At 53.1% G+C, this 12,393-nt stretch overlaps 1 long non-coding RNA gene across 3 annotated transcripts; it reads right to left on the bottom strand.

Moving 5' to 3' along the window:
• Window positions 1–8,376: 8,376 nt before the first annotated feature.
• Window positions 8,377–11,985, bottom strand: LOC138996820 (uncharacterized). Of its 3 annotated transcripts, none has more exons than XR_011468866.1 (5): window positions 11,836–11,985; window positions 11,535–11,657; window positions 10,602–10,794; window positions 10,215–10,333; window positions 8,377–9,374 (listed from the first exon to the last, which is right to left on the bottom strand). It is a non-coding gene; the product is annotated as an uncharacterized lncRNA (long non-coding RNA). The 3 variants fall into 3 exon arrangements; XR_011468867.1 differs by having other exon boundaries at window positions 10,602–10,766; XR_011468865.1 differs by lacking the exon at window positions 10,602–10,794.
• Between the last annotated feature and the right edge of the window lie 408 nt (window positions 11,986–12,393).

Here is a 12,393-nt window from a genome sequence, read left to right as displayed (position 1 = left end):
CGTAAACTCTAGAACTACTACATTTTTGTTTTTATTGATTTCAGAGAGAGGAAGAGATGGACAGAAACATCAATGATGAGAGAGAATCATTGATTGGCTGCCTCCTGCATGCCCCCTACAGGGGACCTAGCTTGCAACCTGGGCTTATGTCTCGATCGGGAATCAAACCATGACCTCCTGGTTTATGGGTCAATGCCCAACCACTGAGCCACACTGACCAGGCCTACTAATTTTTTTAAAATCCTCACCTGAGGATATGTTTTTTATTGGTTTTAGAAAGAGGGAGGGAGGGAGAGAGAAAGAGTGAGAAAGAGAAACATCAGTGTGAGAGAGAGACATCAATCGATTGCCTCCCACATGTGCCCTGACCAGCAACCCTGGGTATTTGCCCTAACTGGGAATCAAACCCACAACCCTTTGATGCATAGGACGATGCTCAATCAACTTAGCCACACTGGCCAGAGCTACTAAAATTCTTAAAAAGTATAGTAGATATGCTAGGAGAGGAAATAAAAGAAATCCTATTACTCAATTACAACCAGGGAAGGCAAGAAAAGATGGATGTGGGGATCAATACTCTTTAAAGGAAGAAATAGAGTCCAAAGTCTCTGCAATGCACTACACCCAATACTCAATATGCATTAACAAAATCACTAGACATGTGAAGAAACAGCAAAACTTACCTGAGGTCAATAGAAAAATCCGTTAGTGGTAGTAGAAGACACTCATCTGACTCAGCTATTAGATTTAGTAAATAAAGACTTCAAAGCAACTATTAAAAATGTGTTAAAATACTTTTTTATATAAAAAAGATGTTCATAATGAGTGAGTAATGGGGTTTCTCAGCAGAGAAATAAAAACTAAAAAGGAAACCATAGAAATTCTAGAACTAAAAAGTACATATCTGAAATTTAAAAATTCACTAGATGAGATTAACATGTGATTAGAAACCATAGGGGGAAAGATTCATGAACTTGAAGAAAGAGCAATAGAAATCATCTCTCTTAAAGGATCATGATTTTAAAGAAACACTGAAAAAAGGGAACAGAGCCTCATGATCTATAGATCAATATAAAACTCTCTAATACATAATTGGAATCTCAGAATGAAAAGGAGAGAGAAATTGGGCATAAAATATTTAAATAAATAACAGTCAAAACTTCCCTAAATTTTGCGAAAAGCATCAATTTACAGACCCAAGAAGTTCAGTGACCCTCAGACAGAACAAATAGAGAGAAAACAAGAGATAGACACATCATAGTCAAAGTGCTGAAAGCTAAAAAAAATCATGAAAGTAGACAAAGAAAAAGGACACATTATAGACAAGGGAACAGAATCTCAAATTTAATATCCCCTCCCATATGTCCATCAACATATCTCACCCTAGACCTCCTTGTCCCCAATCTCCAATCTTTCTCCTTCAAGGCCCATGACCAGGCCAGGCCCACAAGTTCATGCTTACTCTTACCTTGAGCCAGTCGTCTCTCCACCCTAAGTGGATGACGAAGTGCACACATTCAGAGCCCTGACCTGAGAGGATTCTGTTCACCACTGTCTTTGAAGGTGACTGACTCCCTAGTGTAGAGCAGCAGCTGGCCACTGTCACCTCACAGCAACACACTGGAATGACCCATCTGAGAACCTCCCCTGTCAGCTGATCTAACAGCCCCCCATGTAGCCATAGATGTGCATTGAGAGAGGAGTGCTGGAGGATACTGTGGGGGTACACACACCAGTTGTACCACTCCCATCTGATGATGGATGGCTGCTGGACCTAGGACGTGGTGGAGCAGACACAGAAGCTCTGGTTGCATTGTCACTTGCTACACCTGGTCAGTTGTTCTGTCTTTGCAAGACCTGGCAGCATGTGGGAGCTTCGTTTTGAGAGGGTATAGTTCTCTGCTGCAGAGGGCATGCCCTTGCTCCAGAACCTAGGGTTCTGCATTTCGATTCTCCTGTTGGAGTCTGCCATGAATGCCACACAATATCTCTTCTCACTACAGATGCCCCCTGGGCTGTAGGACATGCCAGTCTAGATGGTCAGTGGCAGGACTGCTTATAACACAGCCTGGACCTGCTGCTGAGCCCTTCCCTTCCTAGACCCCTCAAAGCTGGCAGCATTAATGTCCCTGGAACTTGGTCCCAGCACTATAGCACTATTCTGAAGTATGCTGCCTCCATAGCCCCTGTGCCTGACCAAACCTTTCAGAGTGGTGAGATGTGCAAGATGCGATTATGTGCTCTTTACTCTGGAGGGGACACTGGCACACCTCAGACAACTTGGTTTTAAATTTTTCACGGATATGGTGCACCGTTGTCTTTACGTGATTTTCCCCCTCTGGGGTGCATGAATCTTACCCAGGCCTCCAATGTGCTTCTTGCTTATCTGGTCCAGTTAGCCTACTGTCATTGCTCTATGGACCACTGTGATGTTCTGCTGGGTATCCAGATAAAATAGACAGTGGGCTGGAGATTTCCTATGGCCCTAGGGCAGTCCTGAGATGCACACTGCTGTCTACACCTGCAGACCCTCCTTACTAATGAGAATGAAAAGAATCCTCATTTGCCAGATGAGTGGTTGCTTGTGTCAGATGGGAGCTGCACCTATGTTATCCAGCAAAGGTGCCACAGCTGGCAAATTTTCTACAACTTGGGCCATGTGTTTAAATGTGTGCAGGCCACTGTTATCTCCTACTAGAGGCCCAGTGCACAAAATACGTGCATGGGGGGGTGTCCTCTCAGCCCAGCCTGCACCCTCTCCAACTGGGACCCCTTGGGGGATGTCTGACTGCTGGGTTAGGCCAGATCCTGAGGATTGGGCCTAAACTGGCAGTTGGACATCCCTCTCACAATCCTGGACTGCTGACTCCTAATCACTCACCTCCCTGCCAGCCTGGTCGCTCCTAACTGCCCCCCCCTACCCCTACCAGACTAGTCACCCCTCACTGCCCCCCCCTGCCAGCCTAATCACCCCCAACTGCCCCCCTCTGCTGGCTTTGTTGCTCCTAACTGCCCCCCCTGCTGGCCTTGTCACCCCTAACTGCCCCCCCCCCCGTGCCGGCCTGGTCGCCCCACACAGCCTGCTGTTCAGTCGTTTGGTTGTCCCTCACTAACCCCCCTGCTGGCCTGGTCACCCCACGCAGCCTGCTGTTCAGTCGTTTGGTTGTCCCTCACTAACCCCCCTGCTGGCCTGGTCACCCCACACAGCCTGCTTGTTCATCCCTGCTGGCCTGGTCATAGGCAGCCATCTTGTGAGAGCATGTGGGTTAATTTGCATATTACCTCTTTATTATATAGGATTGACAATCTGGCTTTTATAGGGTTCAGACTAGTGTGTTAAATGGGGGTAAGACAAGGCCACCCCTGCATTCTCTGTCTTTGAGGGTTGACACGATTCTCTGCCATTCCCCAAAGGTGGTATTGTCTCTGAGTTACTGTCTTGTGGGGCATTGGGCTTAAAATTTAGACTTCCACTTGGCCGGCCCCACTAGAAACCAATGTAAGGGCTCGGACCTCCCAAGGGTGTTGACCCAATTACACATTCAGTGCCAGGGAGATGACCACCGGCCATCGCAGGTCCTCACTTTCACAGGGGACAGGTGGTGCTTGGGACCCTGTTCCCAGTGACCCTCAGACTGTCACTCGCTTTCTTCAATGACGACACTTGGTGAAGGCCTTTGGAAAGGCCTGCAGGGCCTTCCTGTCAGTGGCTTCTGGATCTGAAAACTGGCTCAGCTTTGAAAATTGGGCAGAGGAGGAAGGTGGTTGCTCTCAGCACCCTGGTCACCTGGTCTCATGGATTAGCAACACCTGGTGGGCACCCTGTTCTATTAACCTCCACAGCTCTCTGCAGCTGAGTCCCACCTGCCACTCCGCCCTGCACCCATTGCATCATCACTCCACCTGGCTCCTGACAGTCCGCTGCCCACCTGCCCTCTCTTATTTTGGCTTCAACAGTCTCTATGTCTATCAGGCAAGACTATTTTTGGGCACCAGCTCCTGCAGCCAGCTGGCCCATGGAGAACAGCTGTCGCCGAGCTTCTCCTGGTTCTGGTGCCCCTTACCTGTGCCTTCTTTGTCACCACACGCGGAGTGTCCTTGGCTCCATCCGCCCACCCTCACCGTCTTTGATGCTTTTCTGCACCCTCCACACAGCAGGTCCGACACTTCTGCATTTGGGCCAGCTTCCCTCTCTCCCCTCTTCCCAGCACTGTCCTGGCTGGAGGAACACCGACTGCCTGCTGGAGTCCTTGCCAGGGTCTCACAGAACTGCATCTACATCGATCAACTCTGTCGTCCCACTTCCCTCCAGCCTGCAGCCGCAGGGTCGGATCCTGCCTGGCCCCCAGCTTTCCCAGTACCTGTCAGCCAGACTCCACAGCTCCTTGCTGGGCCCCCTCCCTCAGCAGCCAGGTGCCCCCACAGGGATGGGCTGGGGTCTGCCTTTATTACTGTCTGAGTCAGGAGAGGAAGGTGTGGAAATCTGAGGTGAGGTACCATCTTAGGGGACCTGCCTGGTCCTCTGGGAGGTGGAAGGTCTTGCTGCTTCAATCCAGGTCTCTTCTCCTGCGCAGGGCACACCTGCTGAGCACCTGACTCCACTCCCATTCAGGCATGGTCTTCCACGCACGTCTCCCCCACCCAAGTCTGCAAACTGTGAGGAACTAACTGGATAAATGTTCATTGAGCACCTACGGTGTATCAGGAGCTGTTCTAGGCAGTGGGGACACCACATCAGCAAAATGGACATAAATCCCCACTATGGGAGACAGAAAATAAATAAAACAAGCAAGTGGGATCTACCGGTATACTCAGCCAGTGGGTGATAGACTCATGGGGGAAATTGCAGCCAAGAAGGGAGTGGGGGCAGGGGTGAAGGAGGTGCAGGGGGCTTGGCTGGGATGATTCCCCAAGGAGTGGACGTGAAGGTGAGGGAGGAAGTGGACCAGGCAGAAGGCACAGAGGACCTGGGCAGTAGGTAGTTTGGTGTTCACACCAGCGGCCAGGGTGGCTGGTGTTGGGGGCGGGGGGACTGTAGGGGAGTCAGAGGTCATGTAGGGCCACAGGGCCTTGCAAGGGTGAGGCTGTCACCAGGGTGGAGCCATAGACTGGTCAAACTGGGACGAGGAAAGAGGCAGGCATGGGGAGAATCCTACCAGAGCTGATGTGGCCTGGACCCTGTGGTGCCAGAGAGGGGAGACGCTGATTCTGGGCTGGTTACGGTAGCGCTGACAAATAGGAGTGGGACCTGAGTGGTTAGAGCAACATGGAGGTGGTGGGAGGGGGGATGCCCAGGTGAGATGGGCTGGGAGGGGGTAGGATCAGGAGCTCAACTGCCTGTTCAGTTGGAGACGCCTGTCGCCTGTCATGAGATGGCCCCGCAGCAAGCTCAGAGCTGCTCTGGTCCTGGGCGTAAGGGTGGGAGTTGCCAGGGGAAGGTGGAATCTAAGCCACAGAGGAAGTAGGTGCAAATGTGAGGGAAGAGACCCAGGGACCGGGTCCTGGACTTCCCAAAGATTTGGGGTCAGCAGAGAGGCTGTGGGGAGAGCGTGGTGTCCTGACCGCCAGGTGGCAAAGGTGTTGTCAGAGAAAAAGGAAGAAGAAAGGCCAGGGAATGCGGACAGGAGCTCAGGAGGAGGGGGCAGTGGGGCCTGGCAGCGAACCCTCTCCAGCCGGCTGGCCTCTCAGCCATTGGCCCCAGCTGAACTCCCCCGGGGCAGGCTCCCCACCTGCAGAGCCTGAACCCACCCCACAGCTCTGACGCCTTGGCTCTAAAAATAGATGCCACCTGGGAGAGTAGACAGATGGGAAGCCATGTCCCTGGCTCACAGCTGGCCGGCCTGCCAGCTCGCTTCACTGGCACTGGGCTGGGCAAGCCGGGGCTGACTCTCATGTGGCCTGGTGCATCCCAGCATGTTCCTGGCAGAGGAGGAGGCTGACAACATGGCGTGCCAACCCCAGGGGTAGCCCCAGCCTCAGCCCTGCTGTCCATATCCCAAGATGGAGCATGAACCTTGATGCCAGGCTACCCGGCCTCACGGCAGCCTTTCTGCTCATTGCACACCTTTGGGCAGGTCCTGTGATCTGTCTATGCTTCTAGATCCTCCAGGTAGCGCCCACCCTGTGGGGCTGTGTGAGAATCTGGGAGTTAAAATGTGCCATGTGGCCAGCGAAGGCTGGGGCGTGTAGAGCTCAGTGAGGCCAACCCAGTGGCACCTTCATTCTCTCAGCTCTAGGGACCTGCCCTCTACTGGACTGCCTACGTCCCCCTCACGGCCTCCCAGCCCCAGCTCAGAGTCCTGCGAGGCCTTTGATGGCATCTCTAATGACTGCTCCCTGGCCTTCCCCAGACAGGGCTGCAGCTCATTCCTGCCCGTGACTCCAAGGACCCCTGCCATCTCTGGGGAAGGGGACTCCTCCTGTCTTGTTAATGTCAGGCGTGGCCACATGGCATTTTGGCCCGTGGGATGTGGAGGGACTAATGTTTGCCACATCTGAGCAGCAGCTCCGGGGGTTCCCAAGGGTTTCCACCACCAGCTCACTGTTTTTCCTTTATGTGAGAAGTGAATGTCACCGTGAGGCTGGTTCTATGACCCGGAAAGAGAAGAGCCACAGCCAACCTGCTGCTGCCTACACATAAGGTGAGGGAGAAGTGTGTGGTTGGAAGCCACAAAGCTCAGGGGGCTGTTTGTTACCAGGGCAAAACTAACACATACACCAAGCAGTATGTTGCCTTGTTGCACTAACACTTGTTAAAATTAACTTTATTTCAGTGCAATTTATATACAGTCAAAAGCACACATTTCTCTAGTCAAGACAGAGGACATCTCCGTCACTTCAAACCTCCTTAAAATCAGCCCCAATTCAATCACCGGTCTGATTTCTATCATTATGAGATCATGTTAATCATTTTGGAGCTTTTCGTGAACAGAATCATCTGGTGTACCCTGGGAGCATCGGCGTTTTTAGAGAGGCGTCGGCACTGTGTCACCAGTTCATTCTCTCTGTTGCTGAGCAGTGTCTCCGCGTTTGAACACAGAGGCTGTTGACACACTGTAAGTTGTTTCCAGTTTTTTACTGTTATGAATGAGCGGGGCTGCTATGAATACTTGTACCTGTGCATTTTATTTTCTTTCAGATATATTCCTGTGAATAACGTTGCTGGTTATATCACAGGTTTCTTTACTTTTGTAAGAAATTTCCAAACTTTTCTCAAGTGGTTGTCCTCATTTTACATTCCCACCAGCACACAGGAGAGTTCAAGTAGCTCCACATCCTCACCAATGTCTGATATAGTTAATTTTTTAAAAAATTTAATTTGGGCCCTGACTGGTTTGGCTCAGTGGATAGAGTGTCAGCCTGCGGACTGAAGGGTCCCAGGTTCGATTCCGGTCAAGGGCATGTACCTTGGTTGCGGGCACATCCCCAGTAGGGAGTGTGCAGGAAGCAGCTAAATCAATGTTTCTCTCTCATCGATGTTTCTAACTCTCCCTTCCTCTCTGTAAAAAAATCAATAAAAAATATTTTTTTAAAAATTTAATTTTGGTCTTTCTAGTAAGTGTGCAGTAATAGCCCATTAGTGTTTTAATTGGCATTTCCCTGATGACTAGTGTATGAACTTACAGGTCATTTGTATGTTTTCCTTTACGGAAGTGTCTTAGTGTTCAGGCCACTTTTTACTGGGTTGTTGTATTTTTATTATTGAGCTTTAAGAGTTCTTTATAAATTGTCAGTGCAGGTTCTGCTGTATGTGTCCTATGCTTATTTCCCCCTTGGCTTGCTTTTCTGTTTTCTTAGTGGTGTCTTTGACGAGTAAAGTAAAGCAGGTGGCTTTACCTTTGATGGATGTGATTTCCTGTTTTTCTCCCACAGTGAGTGCTTTTCGTGTCCTAACTAAGGAATCGTGGCTGGTAGGTTTTTCTCCTGTTTCCTTCCAGAAGCCGAGTGCTGTTTGCGCTGACAAATCGGCCTCTGCCCCATTTGCATGAGCCTCCTTCTGATGGTGCCAGGCTCAGGCGGGGGCTGCATTCCCACATGGACACCAGTCATCGCAGCTCAGCGGGTTGTTAAGGAGACCTCCTTTCCTACGAGCTGTCTGTGCCTCTGTGAGTGACAGTGTGGGCATTGCTCCCCCCTCTCTTCCCCCAGGCCCAGCCCTGGGCCTTCCTCATCATGTCCCAGTGGCCACGCCCCATGTGCTAAGAAGGGTGTTCAGCAGCCTGGGCCTGGGCTCTCTTGCCCACTGGATGAGTGTCCTGGGGTTGCTGTAACAAAGGACCATAAACTGGGCAGCTTAAGACAACAGAAATGTCTTCTCTCACAGCTCTGGCGCCAGAAGGCATTTGGGTGAACCAGGTGAGTGGCCATGGGGGCCTGGTCTGGACTCAGGCCCCAGAGATGGAGCTTCTGGGTTGACCCAGGAGATATTTGCAGGTGGAATCACTGGGGCCCCGATCACTGCAGGCAGAGACTGCGACAGGAGGCTGGATCGGGGGAGGACTGGGCCAGAAGGCTGGGGTTGTTTCCCTAGCAGGCCTGGGAGAAAGGAGTTGGAAAGGTCTGGAAGTATGGTCTGGTTCTACAAGTGAGGGGCAGAGAGGGGAGAGTCTAAGGGTGTTAGTTAGCCAGGGAGGCCCCTTGGGTCAAACAGGTTGAGAAGGGAAGGAAAGGGCCATCCATGGGGTTGGGGTGAAGGGCCCGTGGGAGGGGGGAGGGGAGGGCTGGGTGGGAAGGGGTGTAGTGGGAAGGCTCCAGGGAAGATCAGGCAGGTTTAAGTTTAGCTAGAAGAGCAAAAAGCCCCAAATCGCAGCAGATTGGCCAGGGCTGGAGTCTGTACCCCGGCTGGGAGAGAGGGAGAAGCCCCCCAGGTTTCTGCTCCCCATCTGGTGAGGGGTGCTCATGGGGGAGGGGGAGGAAGGAGGCTGAAGCAGGTGGGGGAGGCTGTGAGTTGCCCTCCCTGGCCTCTGGGTGGAGCTGTGATTGGGGCCCCTTGCAGTTTGGACAGAGCTCATTAAAGTCCTGGCTCCCACTAATGATGTGAGTGACAAGGGAGTGCAAGCACTTTTTATTAGTTAATGAGGGCTTTTCATTTGGTGGCCTAACCGCCTCTAACCCTAGCGGAGCCCTGGCCTTTCCCCGGAGGCCGAGGCTGGCCCTGTGGCTCTGCCTGTTCCTGACAGGTGGGCATCTTCCAGCTCTTGGCCTTGGTGTTTCTGGCTGCACAATGGGGTGATGACAGTGTCTCATCCGTGCTGGTTGCAAGGAAACACCAAGGAAACACCAATGGGATGGCCGTGCAGTCCTGGAGGCTGTCATGGCCCCTCGACACTCTTGCAGGGCTATGAGAGGCCTGTTCCGGCTGTGTTGTCACGGCCCTGTGTGACCGGAACATCCTTTAGCTTCCTCAAGCCTTTTCCAGCTCCATACCGCGCCCCCCCCCCCCCCAGCTCTGAGCCTGTGTTTCTGGGCTGCTGTACCTGCCCTTCCACCACCCAGTGCCCTCTGGTTGTGGGGCCCACATGTGAAGGAAAGAAGAACCTGGTTGGGACAGCTCCCCCAGACCTCCAACTTCGGCCTCTCTGGGACCCCAGTGAGTGAACCCAGGAATACTCATCCTTTTCAACCTGCCTGCTCTCTCCTTCACCTGTCTGCCATCCTAGATGGAAAACTCCCCAAACGGCCCCCCTCCCCTCAGGGACACCTGGGCCTAGGCTCAAACATTTCCCGCCCCTATCCTCCAGGAGGGGAGTTCAGGGCTGGGGGGGGGGGGGGGGGGGGGGGCCGGTCCTTCCCCTCTAGCCCAGGTGTTTTTCTCTCTCTCTTTTTCAAATATATATATATATCATTGACCGGCTGCCTCTGCATACCCCCTACTGGGGATCAAACCTGCAACCCAGGCATGTGCCCTGAGCAGGAAATGAACCGTGACCTCCTGGTTCATGGATCGACGCTCAGCCACTGAGGCCACCAGCCAGGCCCAGGTGCTTCTCTCTTGCTCTGAGTATCCCATTCCTCCCCCCAGATGCAATCACCTGAGGCCCCATGAGAGTGGCCCTCATATACTCCCCCCCCCGCCCCCCCCCCGCCCCCCCGCCCTCTGTCCAGGAGTGCATGGGGGCGGGTCCTGGTGATGGGCAGGCCTGAAAGAGGGGGGGTAACCCCACCCTGTGTGGTCTCCTCAGGCGACTGGTGGGAACAATGGCTCAGCCAAGTACCTCTGGGGCTCCTGGTGATGAGGTGATGCATCATTTCCAGCCTTGACCTTTCTCTATTCAGTGACAGAAACCACATCGATCCCACCAGCGCCTAGCCTTTCTATTCTTCAGCATGAAATCTGGAAAATAACACGTCCCAAATGGCAGACTGGCAGACGGCCGCCCTCCCCACGGGCTCTCTGCTTTCTGCTTTTCAGAGAAACGGTAGCCATTTCCATCCCAAGCCCTTCCTGGGGCAGCCTCTAGTTGTCACACTGTTTATGAAGAAGATGCAAGGAGTCTCCACATCCGCGGGTGTGGTTCCACCCCCACAAACGTGGGGACTCTAAGTGGCTGGGCAGGGCCACTGTGTGAGGGCAGGCTGGACTTGCTGCCGGAGCAAACTACCTTTTGTGCCTGGGTTCCCGTCACCAGCGCTCTCATGTGCTCAGGACTGATCCCTGCCCTTGGCTTCATTCGCTTGTTCAGTGACTGTCACCCAGCACCTTTTCGGCAGCAGCTGCGGCTTTGGAGTGGGTCAGGATGCCATCCATCCCTCCAGGGGCTCTCCACCTGGTGAGGACGGTGGGGTGCCCTGGCACTGCGGTGACCACAGACAGGAAGCTTAAAACAACGGGAATCTACCCGCTCCCAGCGCTGGGGGCAGTCTGAAATCCAGGCACACGCGCTGCACTCCCTCCAGAGGCTCTTCCAGCTCCCGGTAGCCCCATAGTGTTCCTTGGCTTGTGGCTGCATCCTTCCAGCCTCTGCCCTTGTCCTCCCATGCCTCCCACTGTGTGTCTAAATCTCTCTTTTCTCTGATAAAGACCGGAGCCATTGGATTTGGGGCCATCCTAATCCAGGATGATCTCATCTCGAGATCCTTGACTTCATCAAATCTGCAAAGACCCTTTCTCCAAACAGGGGTATGGACATATCTTTTGGGGAAACTATTCAATCCAGTGCAGGGGCGTTGATGGCACTCAACCAGGCACAGAGAGGCTGGGCCCACAGTGAGCTGCTGCACACGCTGTCTCCCTTCACTGAGTAACAGGGATATGACCTCCAGCCTCACACATGAGGGAGGAGACCCAGGCAAGGCGAGCGGACGTTGGCGGAGCCCCCCTCGGCGCCAGCCCTGTGCCGGATGGAGACCGTCTCCGAAGGCCCGGCCTCGTTGCAATTCCTTTCTCTGTCACGAGTTGCCAGCTGGGAGCAAAGTGACTGTGACTGATAACCTCTCGGAACCTCAGCTTCCTCATCCGGGAAAGGGAGATAATCAGGGCTCCCCCAGATCCAGATCCGAGGAGGAGGAGGTGGTGGACAGAGGCTTGAACTTACCTGTTCCTCAACCGTGACAGGCTCCTCTCAGGAACAGGCTCCCAGGATCCTCCTCCATGGCTGTGGGTTAAGGCTCCTTGTAACTAATCCCTCACCATCAGGGCTGGGCTGGGAATCCAAGATCTGGGTGAGGGTGAAGATGGGCAAAGTGGGGGGTCTTGGATCTGGAGGGTGTGAATCACTTGGGGGAGGAATTCACAAAAAGAGGGAAGCAAAATGTAGACAGGAGAGAGGCAGCTGGGAGTGGGAGAAGGGGGAGACAGAGGGCCAGGAAGGCAGAGGTGGGTCGGGAGCCCCTCACCTCTTCTCCCCTGTCCCAGCCTGGCTGCGGGGCAGGGGCGGCAGAAAGATGTAAGCAACCGTCAGCCTTGCCTTGCCTTGGTGCAAAGAAAATGTTCCCTGAAAGACATTAAAATGAAGTAAATAAAAGTGATAAAAATGGAAATATCAAGGCAGCAACTTCTTCTCTTCTGATTACAAAGCAGGCAGCAGGAGGCGGGTGCGGGCCCTGGCAGACGCAGCTGCAGCAGCCGGGCTGGCCTGATAAGGGCCCGGCCGCCTGCGCCCGAGAGATAAAGCCGGTGCCATGCTGCCTGTCCTCAATCCCGCCCGGCCATCAATATTCACACGGCCCGACCAACTGGCGTTGCAGATAGATTAAATATAGACTGCTGCTGCTGTGACCGAGACCTTATTAATCCGCTTGCCGGCATTTAAATGCTGTGGAGAACAGAGTTTAGAGCGCAGCGTCCAGAGCTCGACACTTCCTCACTTTCTTTCCTTTCCACCCGCCTTGGCCATTGTCTCCATGTCTCTAGCTTCACTTGGAAGTAAAGTTCCCAGATTCAGGTGGAGGTAC

This window comes from Myotis yumanensis, unplaced genomic scaffold (genome assembly GCF_028538775.1).
Source record: "Myotis yumanensis isolate MYYU_CA2020_CCGP unplaced genomic scaffold, mMyoYum1.0.hap1 SCAF_18, whole genome shotgun sequence".
NCBI lineage: Eukaryota > Metazoa > Chordata > Mammalia > Chiroptera > Vespertilionidae > Myotis > Myotis yumanensis.
This window is presented reverse-complemented; position numbering and strand designations above follow the sequence as displayed.